Genomic DNA, 12,011 nt, shown 5'->3' on the forward strand with positions numbered 1-12,011 from the left:
AGTGACATAGAAGGAGACGATTTGTGGCTGATAATTTGGGTTTTAACTACACCCTAGTAATTTTTAGGCTTTATCAGTGATCGGCTAGCGATGACGACGAGCTGTCGTCGATATATCTATCTGTCTAGAAAGGAGTAGAAATGACGGATGACCCAATAAGGGGGAAAACATAAAAGGACAAGGATGAAAAAAAAGCTAGAATTCAAGCCATGCCGGCTAGTTGTCCATCATTTGCACTGCCTGAGCGCAGCGACCTATATATTGCCTACAGCCACTAGTTGTATCTCTGTTAGTGCTTTGTTGTCATATACTCGTTGGCATCTTTCCTTCCAAATGTTCCATGTCGTATATGTGATGATTTGATTTCTATGTTCTGGATCAGCTGTTTGTGTTTCGCCCAATAGATCAGACCACCATATGCATATATAGTTTCAGATTGGTAACCGGTTGCCTTGGTTGAATGTTTAGGTGGCCGGTCTGCAGCGCTATGTGTTGCCAGAATCTTTTGGAGTAAGGGCAGTTTGCAACCATGTGTGTCTCACTGATTCATTACGTGTTCTGCACAACTGACAAATTGGGATTGATGTCCTCCGCGCTTAATTATTCTATCCGACATGAGCCATAGAATTCCTCCTAGATTAGCTATTTGAGAACCATTGGAGACGCCCTAAACAGACCCTGGTGGTATGACCCCATTGTCTCCTCAGTTCACTTGATGAAGAAAAATGGAATGACGCCAAAACGATTATTATTCTGGTTCGTAGCTTATTGATGATTACTATGAGCAACATCTTCGCTATATTCCCACACCTCATGAGAAGGATGCATTGACGATGCTGCTGGGTATCAAATGTGTGCGCTGCACCTATGTTTGGATCCAATGGAGATGTATTAAAATGTAGCATTTTTTGTGCTACATATATCTGTAGATCGAGTAAGTAGACGATTAGTCTACACACTTGCTATTTAGTGGTCATTCTGACTTTCTGAGTGCAAGTAAAATATTGATTTCATGGTTTGCAAAATGAATGCTCGATATTGTGTGTATCATAAGCTAAGAAAGAATTTAGTTGCTTCATTGTACCTGCTGTGCTGGTGATTGGAGTTTTAAGCCTCATGCAAAAATCAAACACATTTTTCGCCCACACATTTCTCAAATAATTCTGGATGTGCCGGAGGGCGCACGCCTTGTACTAGTACTACAAGGAAACCAGCTAGCTGAAGCCAAGCTCTCATGCACGTACATACCATGCATAGAATTGCTTAATATTTCTAACTTCTTGGCTGTGCTATGTTCTCGTAGGTTTGAGCAATATACATATATCACCAGGTTACACATCCATGAGATCTGAATGGACCATGCATAACCATCCAAGTGATCAAGTGTCTGGCCCATTAATTATCCATGGTCAACTCTATTCCATGAGACAAACATGGGAGCTCAATAAACACATGGGTCCGAGCGTTGGCTTGCAATATGGCCATCTGAGTCCATAACTGGAGTAGCTAAACTAGTTTGGCATATAGAATATGTTAAATTCCCCTAAAAATATATAGAAGATGTTAAATAGTCTTATGCCAAAATTTCATCGTCCACTCGCGGTATACATAATACAACCACCACACATCATACAACCTAGCCTACGTGGTTGTGCTCATTCTTGTCCGCCTTCGGCATTGCCCACTACCCATCACTGGCAATCGTCACTTGAAGCCATAGTCGCGATGAATCCCAAATCCTAACTGGCATGGTTGCCAAAATGATGATCAAGGAGCTTGCTGCACCCTTAGTCACCAATCACATGTAATTGTGTCTTTGACGCAGTCTCACACCACATCATATGCCGCTCTCTTGGTCACACCAGTTATTAATGCTATGGCTATATATGCTTGCGACACTAGGGGCACAACTCCATGAACACCAGCGAAACTAAAACTGGTAGGTGGCAGGCATTGCAAGTGTAACGAGAACGAAGAGAGTTGATTCACTAGAAATAAGTTACTAACCTTCATATATGGAATATAATAATATGTCTAGATTTCTAGAAGTGCATTATTCATTAGGTAGAGCGAGGGATGTACAAAATCATCATTTATTACTCATTTAAATGAAAGAGTCTGTTGCATAAACTTGCAATCTCGCCTACTAAATGCGAAGCGGTCATTCACTCTTTTCACCCCTTTGTGTGAACGACGACGTTCTCTCTAGCATATAAATACAATCTTCCCTCTTCTCATCCGTCATCACTCACCAATAATATCCTTGAGTTGTATCTTTGAGCGTTGAACTATATAGACACGTGCGCACGCACATGCCACACACACACACACACACACACAAGAAGTGGTTCATTTCTAGACTATTCACTTTCGTCATAATGCACGAAATTTTCATCATAAATTGCATTGTATGATGTTAGGGTTGACGAAAATGCATGCTCACATCGAAAAATGTGCATTGCAAAATACAATTTATGATGATTGCATCGTCATTCCGCCGCTAAGGATGACGATGTTGGGGCCGTTCTGATACCATGTCCTACTGGTGCCTGGCCTCATGGTGGGAGTGTCCCTTCTGGTGATCAATTTGAGGACGACACACCGTTCCCTCAAGAGTTTGTCGAAGAGCTGCAAGCTACCATGGACGCCACTGCCAATCTTGATAGCCAACTGTAGGGTGGCGCAACTAGTGGTGCCACTTCCATTGTAGATCGGTAGATGGTGTCGGGACATGACCTCTCTTGTTGGCGGGGAAGGTGGCATGATGAGTGTCTGGGACATGGGTGTTTTCATCATGGACAACACTGGGGATTTAATGTTTCGGCACCCGCACTACATGGGCAATAGCCTCGAGTAGTTCTTGCAGTGCATCAGGTCATCAATGCAAGATAACTTAGGGTTTCTAGCATGGGGGAGGAAAGGACTACTCTGAGTTTTCCCTCTCTAAAATAAGGATAACATTGACACGTTTGTCTAAATTGATAAATTGACACGTTTGTCTAAATTAAACTTATGTAAGATTTTTTAGCTTCATATATCATAGAGTGAAAATATGACAAGGTTATCTTACACATGACAAAGTGTGGCTCAGCCACACTTAAGCTTAGACAAGTTTGACAAAATAGCATGTTTTTGGTTGCCAAAAAACATAGGCAATATTTTGTATAGCTGCATGAAAAAAATCAAATCACGGATGTCAAAAAGCTGCATAGAAAACAATCAAATCATGGACATAAAAAACTAGGCTGCGAGGAGGCCTAGGCTGCGGAGCGGTGGGAAGGCAGATGTGACCAGAAAAAGTGGCATGACTTCTCCAGCGCGGAGCTTAGCAAGGCGGCGGTCGGGCAGGACAATTTGGCGCAAGGCGGCATCACAGGAGGTGCGGGGGAAGGGGGCGAGCGAGATGGTGAGCGCAAACGGTTGGGATGCGGGACGATTAGAGATCAAAATGAGCCATTATGGCCATATATAAATCCAATTTTCATAATTCGAAACAAAAACAAAACACGCTTAGGTGCATTTAAAGTTCACTATTTTATTATTTTCCAAACAAACTAGCTATTGCAGAAACTAATGCGTTGACCAACAAAAATCTCTTAGGTTTTCAGTCCACTCTGGAACTAGTTTAGTTGTATGCAGTCATGTTGCCACCTTGTAATTCGGTCTGTCTTCGTGTACACAGTACGCAAGGCGGCATGGACACAGTGCAGTCTGTTGGTGCAACTATCTGCCAGCAGAGTGTTTTGCGCGAGTCTACTAATTGCCGAAATTGGTAAGTGTTTGGTAGGCAATTAAACTTATGTATGTAAGCTTTATTTCGCTTCATACTCCCTCTGTTTTTTTGAGTATCGCATTTTGCTTTGGTGCATAGACCAAGGTAGAGATTAACTCTGAGTTAAGTCTTCTCGTTTCTGTACTTCATCTGATTATGCCATTTTTTGCACTGCGCTACACAATTACTCTTGCATGGCTCCATGCAAGCCACAAGCGCGTGCGCAGCACTTGCAAGCTTTCGCCCAGCACTTCGCATGGTAGTTCGCTGGCAACATGCAAGATAGCTCCTGCATGGCTGCTTGTAGGTTTAACTGTGCGTGGAAGGATCGAGGCGTTTTAACTCACAAGCTACAAATGAAACCACGAGGCCAGAATACGACATCTATTACCGACTTTTCTTAAAACCAAACGCGACACATAAAAAATGGAGAGAGTATATCATAGAGTCAAAATATGACAAAATTATCTTAGACATGACAAGTGTGGCTCAACCACACTTACGCTTAGACAAGTTTGACTAAATTAGCAGCTTTTTGGTTAAAAATAAACTTAGGTAATATTTTGTATATATAGCTGTATGGGAAAAAATCACGGACGAAAAAAAGCTCCATGGAAAAAATTCAAATCAGGGACGGAAAAGGAAACTGGCTACAAGAAGGCCGAGGTTGCGGAGCGGTGGGAAGACGGATGTGGCCAGGGAAGCGGCACGACGTCTCCAGCACAGGGAGGCATGGAGCTTAGTGAGGCGGAGGCGGCAATCGGGCAGGACCACTCGGCGCGAGGCGGCATTGCAGGATGTGCAGGAGAAGGGGGCGAGCAAGATGGTGAGCGCAAGCAGGTGGGACACGGGGCTGTTAGAGCTCAAAACTAGCCGTTATGGCAGTCTATGCAGCCAATTTCCATGATACAGAACAAAAACAAAACACATTTAGGTGCATTTAAAGTTCACTATTTTATTATTTTCCAAACAAAATAGCTCTCACCTGCAGAAACCGATGCAGTGACTAACAAAAACCGCTTAGGTTTTCAGCTCGCTCTGGAACTACTTTAGTTATATGCAGTCGTGTTGCCAAGTTGTAGTTGTGTTTATGTACACTGTATGAAAGGCGGCATGGACAGTCCACACAGTGCAGTCCGTGGTGCAACTACAGCTTCCAGTAAAGCATTCTGCGCGAGCCTACTGGTTGCCTAAATTGGTAACTGTTTACTGTTTAGTGGGCAATTAAACTTATGTAAGATATTTTTAGCTTCATACTCCCTCCGTTCTTTTTTGAAGTGTTTAGCTTTAGTGCACAGACCAAGATAGAGACTTAGTACTACTATGAGTTAACAAGTCTTCTCGTTTATGTGCTTCAGCTGATTATGCCATTTCATGCACAGTGCTACGCAATTAATCCTGCATGTCTCGGCGCAAGAAGGCCGAGGCTGTGGAGCAGTGGGAAGGCACATGTGGCCAGGGAAGCGGCACGATGTCTCCAGCGTGGGGAAGCACGGAGCTTAGCGGGGGCAGGACAACTCGGCGTGAGCCGCCATCACAGCAGGTGCGGGGGAAGAGGGTGAGCCAGATGGTGAGCGCAAACGGGTAGGACATGGGGCTATTAGAGCTCAAAATGAGCCATTATGGCCATCTATGAAGCCAATTTCGACGATTCAAAACAAAAACAAAACACGCTTAGGTGCATCTAAAGTTCACTATTTTATTATTTTCCAAACAAACTAGCTTTCACATGCAGAAACTAATGCGTTGACCAACAAAAACCTCTTAGGTTTTCAATCCACTCTGGAACTACTTTAGTTGTATCTAGTCATGTTGCCAACTTGTAATTTGGTCTGTCTCGTGTACACTGTATGTAAGGCAGCGTGAACAAAGTGCAGTCCGCGGTGCAACTACCTGCCAGTAGAGCGTTTTGCGCTAATCTACTAGTTGCCTAAATTGGTAAGTGCTTGGTGGGCAATTAAACTTACGTAAGATTTTATTTAGCTTCACACTCCTCCGTTTTTTTAAGTGTCGCATTTGGCTTTGGTGCATAGATCAAGGTAGAGATTACTCTAAGTCTTCTCATTTCTGTACTTCATCTGATTATGCCGTTTCTTGCACATCGCTATGCAATTACTCCTGCATGGCTCCACACAAGCCAAGCGTGTGCAGCACTTGCGAGCGTCGCGCCCGGCACTACTTTTATGGTAGTTCACGCTTAGGTGCATTTAATGTTCACTACTTTATGGTTTTCTAAACAAAACCTGCTTAGGTGGATTCAAAATTCACTACTTTATAATTTTCCACACAAATTAGGTGTCACATATAGAAACTGATATGTTGACGAACAAAACCTACTTAGGTTTTCAATTTGCTCCGAAACTTCAGCCATGTTGCCAACTTGTAATTCGTGTCTTCATGTACACTGTATGCAAGGCGCCTATGAAAATATATGATTAATACAAATCATAGTTACAGAGAGATAGACACACGTATACACAGGCACACACACGCGCGCACGGAAGTGCCACACACACACACACCACACACACATACATAGGGTGTGTTTTGGTTTGGTGGACAATCATGTCATGATTCTTTGGAACTAAGTTTGACCTGTTTGATTGGCTGTAGGTGGGCTAGGGTCTGACTATAGGTGGCCAACCATACATGCCTATCCTGGCCCTAGAAAAATGGAAATGGTGACCGTTTTTCTGGAGCCTGGCTTGGTCCAGGCAAGTTTGCATTCGCGTCACCTCCCTTCGTGTCGTCTCTATCCGCTCGCCCGTCTCCCTGCTCGCACCATGCTTGCCTCGCCAGTCGCCGGTTCTCCCTGCATGCCATGCTCGCACCAGCCGCGTGGTCTTCCCGATGATCCGCTCGCTGGAGCACGAGCTCGATCGGGGATGGCCGAATAGGGAGGGGCATGCCTATCCTTGCGGCGCTCGATGTTGTGCATGGCGAGGTGGAGCTCGATCGGCGGCGGTGAAGAGGAAGTGCATGGCTTGCACGGGGTGGAGCACCGCCACCGCCTCACGCATTGTCTCGAGGCACAATGTGTCTGCCATTTCTAGCACCAGCCTCATACCTTCCACCTTCGTCTGCATCTCACGTTTATCGCCATCGAGTCCAACCCATTGCCGCATGCGCGCTCCACCATCGTCGCCATTGTCAGTGCCTCCTGCACACACGACCCTTTTTTACCTTACTGGATATTTAATTTCGCAAAGGGAAAAAAGCACCGCTGTTTTTTTTCTTACTCACCTGTGTGCTCACGGTGGCAACCTCCTCCCTCGTGACGGTGTGGTGCTGTAACTGGAGGCTGCAGGTTGCTAGGGAGGAGGCGACTGTCGCGGATGACCCATCTCACGCATGGAGCACCCGCGGCTAGAGAGCACGTCCAATCAGCGGTGGAAACTTCCTTGAGGCCCACTAGGATGTTGAGCAGGACGTGTTGTGGAGCACCCTCAGGCGAGATGGCCACCGCCGCTCAGGCCTGGTGTCCAATGAAATATCTTAGAGGGTAACATTACTATAATAGAGAAGAGGTAATTGTATGCAATGTAAACCAAACAACCAAACACACCCAACACTGCTAGGCTTAGACAATGCATGCAACCAAATAACTAAAGAATGGCTTGATCCTAGTCAGGATACAAGTAGGCTAGGTAAAACCAAACACAACTATACAAACATACATATGTGTGTGTTTACATGAAATGAAATTTTTTTACTGCTTCATTACTCCTTTTGCAATTCAAAATTACTTACATAGATATATTTCTTTTTCTGACCTGCCCTGCAGAAAAACCAAGGTAGGATACCTATCGATAATGGCATTAAAGCACCCAAGGCCATGAATGGAAATGAATTGGGTGGGCAACGGGTGCACTGATGACTGCGTGCACTCTCCTCCCCGTTGTATGCCATGTGGAGCCCGATGGCATTGCACAGCAGCTGTGAAACATCAGTTTGCAATTGTTATTCCAAATCGGCAAACTGGTGCGAGGACCGCGGCTCAAACTCTAGATGACTGGTGCACGCAATGGTATTAGGCTCCACGCGGCGTCCATTGGGGAGGGGGCCGACACCACGTGGTGGTGGGAAGGTGGACGTGGCCAGGGAAGTGGCAGGGGCGAGCGTGATGGTGAGCACAAGAGGCTGGGATGGCGCAGGGTTGATTGGGGATGAAAAATTTTTGAGTGTCACATCGGATGTGTCGGAAAGATGTCGGGAGAGGTTTTTAAAAACTAATAAAAAAACAAATTACATAGCTCGTCAGAAAACTGCAAGACAAATCTATTAAGCATAATTAATCTGTCATTAGTACATGTGGGTTACTGTAGCACTTAAGGGTAATCATGGAGTAACTAGGCTTAAAAGATTCATTTCGCGATTTTCAACCAAACTGTGTAATTAGTTTATTTTTTTATCTACATTTAATGTTCCATGCATGTGTCTAAAGATTCGATGGGATGGATGAAAAAATTTTGGTAGGGAACTAAACACGGCCTAAAGCTCAAAACTAGCTGTTATGGTCGTCTATGCAGCTAATTTTCACTATGTGAAATAAAAACAAAACACACTTAGGTGCATTAAAGTTCACTACTTTATTATTTTTCAAACAAACTAGGTATAACACGCAGAAACTGATGCATTAACCAACAAAACTATGGATGGACCAACGGTTGTGCTCGGGTATTCCCGGGCATACCCTACATTTTTGGAAAAAAATAATAGGTATTTGAGGTATATACATGTATAATATATATAAGGTGTTAAAACTATGTTTTTCTGTATTTTTAGGCTATTTTATTCAGCAATTCACCTCTAACTCGAAAGCAGCCCATAAACCACGCGAATCCAGACGACCCATGGCGCATCTAACCTTCCCACTCACTTCTCCACTCCCCCAAAATCCCAAAACTATCAAGCCTGGTCCGTAGGGGTAGGGCAGCCGTGCACTGACGCGCAGGCAGGCGCTTTCGCAACTCTCGACCGCTCGTCGCCGCTTTCACCGCGCGCCGCCGCTCGTGATTTGCCACTGACGCGCAGGCAGGCGCTGTGGCCTGCGTGGACGCTCGTGTCGCCAGCGTCCCTGCGCTGCCGCTTCCGCGGCTCTGCTCCTCGGCGTCCGCTCCGCTCCCCGACATCGGGCGTCCCCGCGCCGCCGCGCGGCCAGTCGGCCACGACGCCCCCTTTGCTTGGACTCAGAGGTAATAAAACTCAAATCCCTTTCCTTTTTTCTTTGTTGGTTCTATTAAATGTCATTTTCAATTGCAAAATAAAATTTATAGATGTGCAATGCATTTGAGCTACATGTATCTTTTATCTAAGCAGATCTGAACATTTTGTGTTGTTCATTCAATTTTTTTTTACCATGGGCAAACCCTGCTCCCAATTCCTGGGTCCGCCACTGAACAAAACCCAATTAGGTTTTCAATCCGCTCTGGAATTTCTTCAGCCATGTTGCCAACTTGTAATTTGCGTTCTGTCTTTGTGTACATTATATGCAAGGCCCCTATGAAAATATATCCTTAGTACGAACCATATATACAGAGAGATAGACACACATACGCAGGCGCGCGCGCACACACACACGCTCACACACCCCACACGTGCATGTGCACTCAAACCACACCCGCCACATACACGCACACACATAGGGTGTGCTTGGTTAGGTGACCAATCTCTGTCCTGGTTGGGAACAAGTTTAGCATGTTTAGCTGGGAGGCCTGGGCCTACAAATGGCCAACCATACTTGCTCAACTTGGCCCTAGAAAAACGCCAGCAATGATCGTTTTTCTAGATCCTAGCTTGGCCAGTGTAAGTTTGCATTCTCGTCACCTCCCTCTGTGTCGTCTTTCATCCGCTCGCCGATCTCCCTACTCGCGCCATGCCTGCCTCGCGTCGGTCACTGGTCCTCCCTATTCGCTATGCTTGCACCGGCCGTGGGTCCTCCCTGCGGTCCGCTCGCTGGACCACGAGCTTAGGAATGGCCAAATGGGGAGGGGCGTGCCCGTCCTTGCGGTGCCCAAAGTCATGCACGGCGAGGTGGAGCTCGGCGGCAGCGAGGAGGAAGTGCACGCCTACACGAGATGGAGCAGCCCCACCACATCGTGCATCGTCTCAAGCCGTAGCATGTCCGCCATCTCCAGCACCCGCCTCATCCCCTCCGCCGTCGTCTGCATCTCCCAGTCCATCGCCCTCGAGTCCAGCCCGTCGCCGCCCACGAGCTCCGCCATCGTCGCCGTCACCAGCGCCTCCTGCACACACAGCCCTCGTTGACCTCACTAGATATTTAATTTCACGAAGGGGGAAAAAGAACCGGTGGTTTTTTCCTTTCTTACTCACCTGTGCGATTGCGACGGCTTCCTCGATCTCACACTCCCTCGTGATGTTGTGGCGCTGCGGCTGGACGCCCCAGGTCACCGGCCGGCGGGGAGGAGGCGACCATTGCAGACCCGGCTTGCGCATGGATCACCCGCGGGCATGCTGGTCCAACTGGAGGCGGCAGCGTCCCTGAGGCTTGTGAGGATGCTGAGCAGGACGATGTTGGCGAGCGTGCTCAGGCGAGGATGCTGACGATGACCAGATCCTAGTTAGGATAGAAGTAAGAACTAAACACACCTATATATACACACGTATGTGTGTGTGTGTGTGTTTTTACATGAAAATTTCTTAGTGCTTCATTAGTCCTTTTGCAATTCAAAATTACTTACACGAATATTTCTTTTCTAACCTACACTGCAGAAAAACTGAGGCAGGACACCAATTGACGACAATGGCGGGAAATCGCCCAAGGCCTTGAACAAAAATAAATTGGGTGGACGACGGGTGCACCGATGCCTGCATGCGCTCCTGGCATCGCACGACAGTTGTGAAACATCATTTTGCAGCAGTTACTCCAAATCGGAAAACCGACGCGAGGACCGTGACTCTAATTGCAGATGTGGCGCATGCGATGGTGTCAAGCTCCACGTGGCGTCCATTAGGGAGGAGAGCGCACGCAGCATCGGTGCGCCCGTTGCCCACCCAATTTATTCCTGCCATGAATGGCCAGCACCAGCCACATGAGTCTTTGTTCGTGCAATCCCCGCTTCAGATACTCGACGGCGCGGCCACCCTAAACATCAACACGAACGCTACCGGTGGTCCGGTGCCAAACCGAGCAGCATTGTTGTTGCCGCCTCTGCGGCCGGCACCAGCAACACTACCGCCCCAGCTAGTATAGGACCACGACCAGTGCGGCGGCAGTTGTTGGTGGCCACCAATAGGCCGCAATGGCTTCGGAAACACCACACCGCCAGTGGCACGAACAACCATGGTCGCCACTGTCGTAGAAGAGTCGTAGCTCTCCCAGGACAACCACCAGATGGAGCAGAAACGGCCGCCCCGCAATGTCATCGGCAACATCACACCGCGAGTAGCGGCAGGAGCAAATGTGGCTGCCATGAATGGCATCCGAGCGTTGATCATTGACAAAGACAACAAGTTCTTCAAATCGGTCAACATGGTACTACCCATCTTGAAATTCGAGGGTGCCTTGTACATTTTGGCAATCATGGTTTTTATGCCAAATCATTCGGCTAAAACGGCTCCAAACGGCTCTTCGTATACTAAACCATTTGGTAGGGCCCCTCTAGAAGCTGGAGCCGGATTCTAAGAGGAGCACTGCCAAAATGGGGCCTTATAATTTGAATGGATGGAGTATAATTAATTTAGTGCACCCTTGGTTCATCTAGTAAACTTTTACATATAAAGCTACTTTTAAAACAATAATAAAATGGCTAGACATGTGCTATGTCCTCATAGGTTTGAGCAATGTACGTAGCACATGTCTAGCCATTTTATTATTGTGTTGGCCCATGCATAGATCTGCATGGCCATGCATAACCATCCATGTGATCAAGTGTTTGGCCCGTTAATTATCCATGGTCAACTCTATTTTATGAGCAAAACGTGGAGCTCAATAAACAAAAGAGTCTGAGTGTTGGTTGCAATATTAAAGCTCACACACAAATGGCCAGCTGATCAGTCCACAACTAGAGTAGCTCAAATTACTTTGGCACATAGAAGATGTTATTTTAAACAATCTTATGCCAATTTCATCATACACTCGCGCTACACATACGCCTCATAGGACATGTGACATCCTTGTCTCCCCACTTCCCTACAACCACCACACATCATACAACCTAGCTAGCCTAAGTGGTCGTGCTCATTGTTGGCTACCTTCAGCATTGCCCCCACTACCGAT

The sequence above is a fragment of the Sorghum bicolor genome, chromosome 2 (assembly GCF_000003195.3).
Source record: "Sorghum bicolor cultivar BTx623 chromosome 2, Sorghum_bicolor_NCBIv3, whole genome shotgun sequence".
Lineage (NCBI taxonomy): Eukaryota > Viridiplantae > Streptophyta > Magnoliopsida > Poales > Poaceae > Sorghum > Sorghum bicolor.